A 12754-nucleotide genomic window follows, 5' to 3' on the forward strand; every position below is an offset into this window, starting at 1 on the left:
AACAGCGTCACTCTTTCAAAGACACACACATGCGGTTCACAGTTTCATTTGCCTCAACACGGCATTTGATAAAGAAATTAAGTAGCTCAATTATCTCCCTCTAGCAAATCAAAAGTCAGTGCAGCTCCGGGGCTTCTTCTGGAACCTGCCTGACTGGCTTTTTTCTCAGGCCTTCTGAACTTGCTATTGCCAGACCCAGCTTGATGGGGCCTTCTACAGGTTATCAGTGGGGCTCAGGTTTCGCTGCACATGGGTCTCTATTCAAGAGTCCCATCAGGATGAAGGGCAGGATGGGAGAGGGAGTGGGAGAGGGGAGGGCCACGGGAGAGAGGGAGGTTTGGGGGGGAAGCCACAACAATACACAACTTGCACTTTGTAAATTCACATTTATTAAATAAAAAATAACTATATAACAAAAAAAAAAGAAAAAAAAACTTAATACTTTACCCTTTTAGTATTTTTATGTTCTACTTAAAACTATTGGTTGAACTCTGTAATTAATACACAATTACTCTTAGGTGTTTAATTAATGCTATAACTAGTACTCAAATAGTATTTTACACTTTGTGTTTCTGTGTGGGTGTAAACTGTGGAAATCTTTACTTAATATAAAGATCTTTACTTAATATACTTAATATAAAGATAATTGAAAATTAATCTTGATGTGAATGGAAGGGGAGAGGGAGTGGGAGAGGGGAGTGTTGTGGGTGGGAGGGAAGTTATGGGGGGGAAGCTATTGTAATCCATAAGCTGTACTTTGGAAATTTATGTTCATTAAATAAAATAAAATATATAGAAAAAAGAGTCCCATCAGCAGAGAACCTTCCAAGACCATCCGAGTGGCATCCTCTCTTGCACCTGGTCTCCCCACACACACCTCCTCCCTTGTCCTTTTCTCTGCTTTATTTTTCATCTGAAGTCTTCACCATACTTGACATTATATTCTACTGGATGTGTTCAAGGCTGACCCACTCTAGAATGCAAGCTCTTGAAGGCAGAGCATGGTCTTGTTTATCATGCTATTCCCAGGGTCCATGGCCAGTAACAGCTTTCAAGAAATATTATCTGAATTAATAAACAGGAATGAAAGCCAAACACCTCTGTTTCTAGCTTAACATATGCTCACCTCCCTGTTAGCTATAACGGACTCCTCTACACCACCTGCCCTTGGTGTGCCAACAGGGAGTGATGAAAGGGCAGCTCTTGTCTTGTGTTGAAGCAGAGATGCTTCACTGAAAGGAATGTGAATTATAAAAACCTGGTGTTGATGGAAAGCACAGGAGATTACCTCACTGTTTGTGGAAGTCTAGATGGATGCAACCCTGGAGGATAATTTAGAAGGACCTAGCAACATTTTAAACAGGACTGTACTTGACCTAGTGATTCTCAAATAACACAGGTCATCAAAACAGCAGTTCCTGGGATGCTCAGGTATGGATATTCCAGGTTTCTCAGTGCAGCATTATTTTAATGGCAAAAAAATCAGAATTATCACACAAAATGGCAACCACTTATATTGGAATACAATGTAATCTTATACAGTCACTGAAGAGAATGAGATCTATATGTTTATAATGATAAAAATTGCTATACTGTCAAGAAAAAAAGGAAGATGGAAAACCATCCTATCAAGAACACAGTTCTGCACAAAGTCATTTCTATGTGCATGTGAGCACAGTACACACACAAATACACCCAACCATACCCCTCCACCCCACCCCCCACTTTTATTAAGGTGCGGAAAGCACCTGGAAGAGGACACATCAAACTGTCACCAGTGCTTCGGATATCTCCAAACAGAGCTGAGGGGTAACTTCCATTTTCTTTTTTTCAACTTCCACTTTCTAAATCATAAATTTTGTAATGTGCACACTTTAGGGACAAGTAAATCACATTCAGAATAACAAAAAGTAAAGATGCTGAACTTCTTTTAAATTCTGGAGCCAAAAATCATCAATATTTATAAAACTAAAATTCTGGGCTTTGGTATCAAGTTCCAGACAAACAAATGCAGCCACTATTTCGGCTTTATTTATTGCTGACCCATAAAATGAGGCTGGGAACACTCGTCCTATCCTCAGCTCAGGGTTCCCAGGTAGCTAAATTAAAGCCATAGGAAGAATTAAAAGTGAAACGTATGGCCTGGGAAAGCAGCAGAAGATAGCCTAATTCTTGGGCCCCTGAAACCATGCAGGGGACCTCGAAGAAGCTCCTGGCTCCAGCTTTTGAATCGGTTCAGCTCTGGCCATTGCAACCATTTACGGAGTGAACCAGTGGATGGAAGACCTCTGTCTCTGTCTGTAACTCTACCTCACAAATAAATAAATGAATCTAAAAAATTTGCTCTCTCTCCCACTGCTTTTCAGAGAGAAGGTGGATAAAAAGGTGCTGTGGGCTCTAAATCCATTTGACAAAAAGGACTAAGATTATGATCAGGAGCAGTAGTAAGCAAGCTTTCAACCACAAAATAGAATAAAAACTGTTTCTTAGCACACCAAGTGTTGGTCCATTGCTACTCAAAAGCAAAGCATTCCATCCTTGTAATTATGCTCACACAACATGCTTTTATATACCCTAGCGGTTTGGAAAATTTCTTCAGAATACTCAAGATTTATTTTTAAAGAAGAGAAAATGCCTGCTTTGATAAAATGAACATGCCTGCACTTGAAGAGAAAAGGAAACATTTAGAAAAAAAGCAGTGAAACCACCAGATTGTGAAAAGGATACTTTATCCACCAGGAAGTTTCTGAAAGCTGTTTTTCTGTCATATACAAACAAGGTGTCCAAACTCAGGACTGAACAACATGTTCTACCAGTGCCACACAGCCACAATCCTAAATTATGGTTCTTGCCAAGGCTTCAAATAGAGGGTACACTTCTAATTATGCTGGGTAAGCTCCAACTCCCTCAGTTTTGAGCAAGCTGCAAATTGCAGTCCAGTGCTGCAAAGTTCTATCAAGTTCCTAGTATCACAGGTTCAGTAAGTTATAACAAACTTAAGATGGTGAATTTACTGATAACAAAAGATTGCCAAAAAGACTTTTCACATACATTTCCTCAGGTTTTTAAACAGAAGGCATTTTAAAGTTGCTATAGCAATATAAAGCGAAAGTAAAGACCGCCACTGTTAAGGTCAGAGATGCTCTGTCTCATCTGCATTCCTTGTAGGTTGAATCCTATTAGTGAGTCTCAAACACCATTCTGTAGAACTTCATAGAGTTTTTAATTTCACAAGGCTGTAGTGATTGTATCGGGAGCCCAGTACAGACAACCTAGTCTGTACTGCTCAAAAAATCCCAGCAATCCTTGTGGTCACTTCAATTCTAGAAGTCTCTTCTGCCTTCGCATTTATTGCTACGAATATTTCTCTGCCTTTTTTATGACTTTTCCACCTGGAGCATTCTCTAAAATACCTTCAGGCCAGACTTCAGCCCCTGCCTCAAGAGTGCAATAATATACAGTTTGCAGGGCACTGTTAAGAGGTCAGAGAGAAGTCTCCTGATGTTAATAGACTGAGTAATATTGTTTTCTCCTTTACACCACATCATTAAATTGCTTTCATTATCCATAAAGTAATTCTTTATTTCACAGCAAATGAGATCCAACACTAATTCAAATAGGCTAAGTTCATCCTAACAAAATAATTTATTCCTAATAACTAAAGAAACAAGACAATGACAAAAAATTTGCCAAGACTTGTTATCATAAACGAGGGATCTCCAAACATTACAGAGAAAATGTTAAAAGAAATGTGTGTGGGTTTAAAAAAATTTTACACCAAAATAAAGTTATCTTTTCATTCCTTTTTCCATTAACTTTCTGAAGTATTCTCATACAGAAGAGAAAAAAGACGGTTTTAAAAATGAATCCAGGCCGGCGCCACGGCTCACTAGGCTAATCCTCTGCCTTGTGATGCCGGCACACCGGGTTCTAGTCCCGGTCGGGGCACTGGATTCTGTCCCAGTTGCCCCTCTCCCAGGCCAGCTCTCTGCTGTGGCCCGGGAGTGCAGTGGAGGATGGCCCAAGTCCTTGGGCCCTGCACCCCATGGGAGACCAGGAAAAGCACCTGGCTCCTGGCTTCGGATCACTGCGGTGTGCCGGCTGCAGCGCGCCGGCCATTGGAGGGTGAACCAACGGCAAAAGGAAGACCTTTCTTTCTGTCTCTCTCTCTCACAGTCCATTCTGCCTGTCAAAAAAAAAAAAGTGAATCCGGGGGCCGGTGCCGTGGCTCACTTGGCTGATTCTCCACCTGCAGCACCAGCATCCCAAATGGGCACCAGGCTCTAGACCCGGCTGCTCCTCTTTGGTTCCAGCTCTCTGCTGTGGCCCGGGAAGGCAGTGGAGGATGGCCCAAGTCCTTGGGCACCTGCACCCACGTGGGAGACCTGGAGGAAGCACCTGGTTCCTGGCTTTGGACTGGCATAGCTCAGGCCATGGTGGCCATTTGGGGGGGGTGAAGCAATGGAAGGAAGATCTTTCTCTTTCTCTCTCTCTTTCCCTGTCTAACTCTATCTGTCAAATAAATTTAAAAAATATGGATCCTACCAGAGCAAAGAATGATGCTACATGATAATTTACAAGGGAGAGGCTAGCAGAGAAGAAGCAAGAAGCCTAAAGATTCTCTAAATTCACAAAAATGCTGCCCTTCCTGAATTGCAAGCTGACTTGAAGCAGAGGAATGAAATTTCCTTTCCAAGTTAGATCAAATGCACACATTATCATTAAGTTTTTTTTTAAAAAAAAGATTTATTTTATTTGAAAAAGTTAGAGAGAGAGGTAGAGCCAGAGAGAGACAAAGAGAGAGAGAGGTCTTCCAACAGCTGGTTCACTCCCCCATGACTGCAATGGCCAGTGCTGAGCTGATCCAAAGCCAGGAGCTAGAATCTTCTTCTGGGTCTCTCACACAGGTGCAGAGCCCCAAGGACTCAGGCCATCTTCTACTGCTTCCCCAAGGCTTAGCAGAGAGCTGGCTCAGAAGTGGAGCAGCTGGGACATGAAGTGGCACCCATATGGGATGCCAGTACTGCAGGTCAAGACTTTAACCTGCTGTGCCACAGCGCCGGCCCCAGCTCAATATCTTATAGGACCATCTCCTTGTCCTTCTGAGACTCTGCTCCATCCTAGTGAAAACACAGTTTTACCTTCTAAGCTACACACAGATTCAGCAAGAGCATCCAGAGCACCATGGGTTGCTGTGCCACCCTGGTATCCCAGGAAGATCACGCGGTCCCAGCAGGAAGCACTCAGCTCCAACGTGAGGCGGCACTCAAAAGTCCACCATGGGTGTCTGCAATCACAGTTGGATATCCAAGTGGTCACACAGATCCGAGGAACTCTGTTACATGTTTTCTGGCATCTGGACACTCAGAAGTCAACTCAGTACAACATTTCCAGAGGCCATAGCCTCTACACCTAGGACCAAGCAGCTAAGAACATGTCCTGGGGGTGGGGGCAGTGAACTTCCCAAGGCAGGAAGTGTTCAAGTTGCACATAAAGTCCTGAATTCTGGTCCAAGATCCATTTGTGGGGCTCTTGAGGTGATCTTAGTTATAAGGGGGCTGTTCTGGATGCAACATTTTTTTTTTGAGAGGCAGAGTTAGAGAGAGAGATAAAGGTCTTCCTTTTCCATAGGTTCACCTCCCAAATGGACGTTATGGCTGGCATGCTGCGCCGATCCGAAGCCAGGAGCCAGGTGCTTCCTCCTGGTCTCCCATGCAGGTGCAGGGGCCCAAACACCTGGGCCATCCTCCACTGCCTTTTCACATCACAGCAGAGAGCTAGACTGGAAGAGCAGCAACCAGGACAGAATCCAGCACCCCAACCGGGACTAGAACCCGGGGTGCTAGCGCCTCAGGCGGAGGATTAGCCAAGTGAGCCACGGCACCAGCCTGGATGCAACATTTCTATCATCGGCCTTGTGTGGACCTTGATTGCCAGGCTCAGAACAGGAATATAGCAGGGACAGACTGTCCCCTGCCTCATTTGCGAACACAGTTCTGACAGTGTGGTACCATAGAAACACTAAGTGGAGTCGTGGGGACTCAGAATGCTCAGAGAACCTGCAGGAGGTCTCTGCCACACAGCAGCATTCCAGTTCCTCTCAGTGCTCAAGGCCAGGGATGAGGAGTCTTACACTGGAAAAAGATACCAGCCCTAGCTGGAGAAGAGGTTGCTAAGAAAACGAGGAGCTGGATCATGAGACAGTATCACTAGCTAGTCCACACAATCCTCAGGGAGCTGACTTAATAAGACATCAAGTCTGTCCAGGTTCCCTGGAGTGTCATATGATTAGACCCAGACTAGTTAAAGCCAATGTGTTATACTCAGCAGCCAGGGCTAACCTCATGGGCGTGCAGCCTACACAGTCACATTGGAACAGTCACACAGGGCTGGCACTCAGAAGGGCCTGCACTGGGTTTAAACCTCCGCTGGTTGTGTCTTAAAAAGCCTCAAAATTTTATCTTTGAACTTGTGTTTTGTAAGCAAGTCAAAAGAACATGAGTCTGAGCCAAGGGGATACATGGAAGAAAGGAAAGAACTTTATGTTTTAGTATCTTTAGTGGCATTTTACTGCTGCCTTTGGAACAAGGTGCTCACAAAATTGTGCAGCAGGCCCAGGTAGCAGTGGTGAGGTAAACCCCTCCCAAGTAGCCAGCCACACTTTGAAGGAAGGAACTGAAGACTAATGGTATAGCGACTAAGCCTCTACTGCAATCCCCACAGCCCATGTTAGAGTGCCCAGGATCAAGTCCTGGCTGAAGTCCTGATTCCAGCTTCATACTACTCCAACCTGGGAGGCAGCAGGTGATGGCTCAAGTACTTACATCCAAGCCACTCACATAGGAGACTTGGATTGAGTTCCCAGATCCTGGCTTTACATACCTTTCCAGCTCTTGTGGGCATTAGGGAAGTAAACTAACGCATGAAATATTTCTTTCTTCCTTTGAAATAAATAATAAATAAATTTAAAAAAGTCTAATCACCAGGGACCTTGAGGACTCCTCAAATCCTCTGGTCCTAACCCTACCAGCAAATCTCCTTTCATACCTCAGGGTCCCTCTTAAAAGTCAGTTCCAGTCCCAGGGTGGCCAGGTATCCTCCTCAGACTCCCCCAACAGCTCAAGACTCCCCACTGGTGTGAATCAGGACACAAGACCTGTATTAACAAATCACTGCATGAGGCCACAGCATTAGAAAGAAGGGTTCTTAGTGACACAGCTCAAGTCCCTGTAGTTATGCTCCACACACAGACAAGCCCAAACACTAGGACCACTGGTTTTTACCAGCTACCACCTCTCTGATACCCCAACTCTGGAACCGATGGAAGCTGAAGTTCCAACCCCAGGAGGGACACAGCTCTGGGGCAAGCACAGCAGGATTTAAACTGGAACTTCATTGACCTCGATATATGGCCTAGGGCTGGTTCCCACTTCCTTTAACTCATATTTAAAAGAGTATCAGTGGTGCCTTCCTCACAGAGCTTTGAAGAGGATTAGACAGGACAATGTGGCATAATTAAATAAAACTCTTGCTTCCCCTCCTTGTGTTGTTATTTAGAAATGAGACAATGGTGCATTAAGAAGCCTGACAACTAAAAGTGCTTCATTAATGCTGATTCTCTTAAACATCCTTTCTTGTCCCTCCTACCTTTATTCCTGTAAACAGACCTTTCTATAACCAACACTTCCTGTCCCAAGATCCAAAAGTGAGTGCATTGTTAATTCTGCATAAGCTGAATTCCAACTGTGTACCAGGGACTACAGGAATGAAAGCAGAGAGACAAAGTCCTGCCCTGGACAAGCTCACAGTCTTATACAGGATACAGGTATTTAGCAAATAAATGGTGATAAAATGGGTAAGCACTTTACATGTATAGGCAGTGTGTTACAGAAGCTCTGGATACTTAGTTCTGCTGGGGCGAATGAGAGAAAAGTATCACAGAGAAGGAAGACACCCATATGGGATGCTGGTACTGCAGGCGGCAGTTTCATCCACTATGCCACTGTTCTGTCTGCCACTCCCCCACCCCCAGGCTATTCCCACTTGTGATCCCACTGTCTGATCAAACACCTAGGAAAGCAGAGGAAGCACCCCAAAGACTTGGGCCCCTGAACCCACACTGGAGTACTGGATAAAGTACATGGTGTCTGCTTTGGCCTAGCCCAGCCCGAGGACATTGTAGCCACCTGGGGGGTGAACCCATACACAAAGATCTCTCCTGCACCACCTATCTAGAACTCTGCCTTTCAAACCAATATTTAAATAGAAAAGAATATCTAGTACTTACTATGAGGTGTCAGAATCTGGGGGCAGGCTGGAACAGAGCACAGAGGGATTCTTGGGGGTTCTCTAAGCTTCTGCTTTCTCCTCCATGTGTGCAGCCTGTGAAAATTCACCGGATTAGCTGCCAAATAATTCGAGTGCCCCATGCCCCCGTTTTCCTGCACACTCACCTTACACTTCTGAACTACCTGGAGAAGAGAGGCCGTGAGTCAAGTCCTCTCAAGGACGTGGCAAAGGCTACTTCCGGCCAGGGACAGAAAACCCCCAAGACAGAATTGGGCCCGTGGGAAAAATTCTACCTCTCCCAATTCCCTGCACCACACATGCCCGCCAGAACTCCTGGCACTCTCCCCCTCCCTTTCTTCTCCCCAACGTGCGTTTCTGCCCCTCCCTTCCTTGCCTCCCCACCTTCACACCACCTTTTCATTCTCCCCCCTTCCTCTCTCCTCCAGCCTCCCCTTAACCCCCACTCTCTTCCACCTTCTATCTCAGCTACCCCTCACACACACCCTCCCCACTCACTGTCCCCCAGGCCCCGCCTACCCAGTGACAGGAAGGCCACCGCGCCAAACTCTCCACAGAAAGAACCTTTCTGTTCCTGACACAGGGACCCGGTCCTGAGGTGCAGTCTTTCAGAGGGGCCAAAGAAGAGGACTGCGCCTAGAAAGTTCCAGAAGCACAAGATAATTGAGCGGCTGCCTCACCACAGCCTCAGCTGATCCCGGCCTGACCCTGGGGGGCACTGGGTCTCCTCAGGCTTGGCCACCAGCATTGAAATCAGTAACTCAGGGCTTACACAAGCTCTGGGCTGGGGCACCGTGCAGAAGAAACAGATGCGCCTGTGGGTGCACTTCCAGGTCACAGCGCTGGGCACAGGCGCACTCCTCACTGGTGACTGACAGGGCACCAGGGGACGCAGCTACACCCTGATGCCTCAGGGCCACTTCCATTCCTGCCTCTCCAGGCTGTGACCCAGGGAGGCAGCCACTGATGGCCCAGGCACTCTGGACCCAGCCACCCTGTCAAGTGGGAGTCCTGAATGGAGCTCCTGCCTCCTGGCTTCTTCCTGGACCAGCGCTGGCCCTTGCCACTGCTTGGGGAGAGCAGCAGTGCAAGCAGCATCGCGAGTACTCTTTCTCACTCTGAGTGATCATCCATCTGGGGGTTCACCCCCTAGGTGGCTACAAATCCCGGGGCTCGGCCAGGCCAAGGCAGAAGCCAGGGACTTTATCCAGTGCTCCACTCTGGGTTCAGGGTCCTAAGACCTTGGGCCTTCTCCCTCTGCTTTCCCAGGAATGTTAGCAGACAGCAGCATCCCATGGGCAACGACTTCCGGAGCACCTGGCATTGTGGGGTAGTGGGTATAGCCACCACCCACATCGTGCATCCCATCTAGGCGCCGGTTTGAGTCCCGAATGCTGCACTTCCGATGTGGCTCTCTGCTGTGGTTTGGGAAGGCAGTAGAAGATGGCCCAACTCCTTGGAACCCTGCACCCACAAAGGTAACCACGGGTGGCTCTGGCTCCTGGTTTTGGATCTGCTCTGCTTTGGCCATTGCAGCTGACTAGGAAGTGGAACAGCAGATGGAAAACCTATCTATCTATCTCTCTAACTGTCTGTCTGTCTCTCTCTCTGCCTCTCATCCTCTCTGTGTATATGTCTGAATTTCAAATAAATGTTTACAGAAAAGTAAAAAATTAAAAAAGGAAGACATAGCTGTAAATAAAATACTACAAAAAGGCCAACTACTATAGTTTATTTAGAATGTGATACTATATGCATTGCATACCCAATTAACAAAGAATTTGAAAAAGAATTTAAATCAATCTTAGAAAAGATGATGGTACCCATTCATTCTCTTCTTCCTTAAAACATACTGTGTGGTATTATCTCTGACTTACGCATGAGGAAATCTTTGTAATTTACTTCTTCAGAAATTTATGTACCTACTCGCACAAGGACTTGAAACACCTGTGATCTGGAGTTCTTCACAGAACACAGCTCTGCTTCCCAGTCCCCGCCCTCTACATTCTTGACCTGAATTTAACGTATGGATCATGTTTGAAATGGGACAAATCACGTGTCCCACAAAGCAAGACAGAATACAGAAAGGTACCATCCGAGGTCACTGTTGCCATTTTCTACGTGCACATGATCATGTTGGTACTTCTTCTCTCATTTTTCAATTGTAGATACAAATTGGAAGGGAGTTAAGTCCAACTATCCCTATCTGCAGATGACATGATTCTATATATAGGAGATCCAAAAGACTCCACTAAGAGACTATTGAAACTCAGAGTAGAATGTGGTAAAGTGGCAGGATAGAATATCAGCAGCCTATTTGTATACACAAACAATGTCATGGCTGAGAAAGGACTTCAAAGACCAATCCCATTCACATAGCTACAAAGAAAATAAAATTGCTTGGAATCAATTTAACCAAGGATGTTCAATATCTGAGGATCACAACAGATTAAAGAAAGGGATAGAAGAGGACACCAAAAAAAAACACAAAAAAACAAAAAAAACAAATTGAGAAGCTTCTGCCCTGCAAGACTAAAGAGGCAACTAACGGAATGGGAGAAATTATCTGCAAAGTATGCAACTGATAAAGGATAAACTACCAGAAACTTTCAAGAAACTCAACAACAGCAAAACAAACCACCCACTCAAGAAATGGGCAAGGGACTTCAACAGGCTAAATATTTCAAGAAAGGAAATATAAATTGCCAACAAACACATGCAGAAATGCTCAGGATCACTAGCCATCAGGGAAATGCAAATCAATACTACAATGGCCTTGAGGATATGGAGGGAAAAGGCACCCGCATCCACAGCTGGTGGGAATGTAAACTGGTATCGCCACTGTGAAAGACAGTAGGGAGAAAAGTCAAAAATCTGAATATAGACGTACCATAGGAGCCAGCCATTCCACCCCTGTGAATATACCCAAGGGAAATGAAAGCAACATACGAACAAAGAGTTATCTCTGCCCCCATAAATCAATGCACAATGTCAAAGATATGCAATCAGCCAAAATGCTGATCACCTCAAGACTGAATAAAGACATTATGGGCTATGTACACCATACATACATACATACATACATACATAGACTGCATAGCCTGGCTATTGTGCATTCTACTGGAATAAGCATAGGCCTGTGAAAACCTCTCTGTCTACAAAATGATTTCATTTCCTTCAACATGCTCCCAGTAGTGGGTACATCCATACAGTTTTCCATGTTGACAGGAATAATTTCACAGGAAAAATTGTATTGCTCTACAGGTATATATTAAGGAATAAAAACATCGGATCAATAAACCCAATTTTACCTTAAAACACTAGAACAGCAAAGTAAATCTTAAGAAACCAGAAGGAGGAAAAAGATTCAAATGGAAATGAAGCCAACGGCATAGAGAATATCACAACAAAAATTCAGTGAGACCAAAATACAATTTTTGAAACCTCAACGAAATTGACAATACATTTATCCACATGAAACAAGGAAAAAAGAGAACAGACTCAAGTGACATAACAAGAGAAATGACAGAGAGGACATTACTAACAACCTTACTAAAATAATCATCAAAAAACACTATGGGAAAACCAAGGCACAAGAATTTGGTCAATGTAGATACAATGGATTGATTCTCAGAAAGAAACAAACCACTAAAATGATTGCAGTCAAACTAGAAACTCTGAATCAACTTTTTTAAAATTGTTTTGACAGGCAGAGTGGACAGTGAGAGAGACAGACAGAGAGAAAGGTCTTCCTTTTGCCACTGGTTCACCCTCCAATGGCCACTGCAGCTGGCGCGCTGTGGCCAGCACACCACGCTGAACCGAAGGCAGGAGCCAGGTGCTTCTCCTGGTCTCCCATGGGGTGCAGGGTCCAAGCACTTGGGCCATCCTTCACTGTACTCCCGGGCCACAGCAGAGAGCTGGCCTGGAAGAGGGGCAACCGGGACAGAATCCGGCACCCTGATTGGGACTAGAACCCAGCGTGCTGGCATCGCAAGGTGGAGGATTAGTGTATTGAGCCGCGGCGCTGGCCTGAATATACTTTTAACATGAAATGAGACTGTATTGGCAGGGAAACCAAAAAACAAACACAAAAAATGAAGAAAATTCCAGGACCACAAGGCTTCACCAGTGAGAACTCCCATTTAAAGGGTAATTAAAATCCGTGATTCGCAAATCCTTCCAAAAAGGAGATTAAGAGGGAAAACATCCCATTTTATTCCACCAGAACAGAATTATCCCAACATCGAAAACAAACACATCATAAAAAAAAATGTAGCATATAAATATCTATCATGAATCTGTCACAATCCTGAACAAATTACCAAATGCGATCCAGAAAAACAAGCAAAGCTTAGCTCACGGTGCGCAACTGACAGTTACTCCAGGAATTCAAGGATGGCTACCATACAAAATCAATATATCCCAGAACAGAATCAACAAGAGA

The 12754-nt window shown here is 44.9% G+C and overlaps 1 long non-coding RNA gene across 20 annotated transcripts in view; it reads right to left on the minus strand.

Moving 5' to 3' along the window:
• Positions 1-12754, minus strand: part of LOC103346435 (neuroblastoma breakpoint family member 4) — a 1612367-nt gene that overhangs the window by 107454 nt on the left and 1492159 nt on the right. For 18 of the 20 annotated variants that reach the window (XR_011380977.1, XR_011380971.1, XR_011380982.1 and 15 more), the window contains 3 exons: positions 8827-8943; positions 8288-8382; positions 7048-7156 (listed from right to left, as the gene is read on the minus strand). The exons of 1 other annotated variant lie outside the window; for it this stretch is intronic. This is a non-coding gene — a long non-coding RNA (neuroblastoma breakpoint family member 4). The remainder of the gene's footprint in view (positions 1-7047; positions 7157-8287; positions 8383-8826; positions 8944-12754) is intronic. One more of the 20 variants, XR_011380962.1, reaches the window with a different exon arrangement.

This window comes from Oryctolagus cuniculus, chromosome 12 (assembly GCF_964237555.1).
Source record: "Oryctolagus cuniculus chromosome 12, mOryCun1.1, whole genome shotgun sequence".
NCBI lineage: Eukaryota > Metazoa > Chordata > Mammalia > Lagomorpha > Leporidae > Oryctolagus > Oryctolagus cuniculus.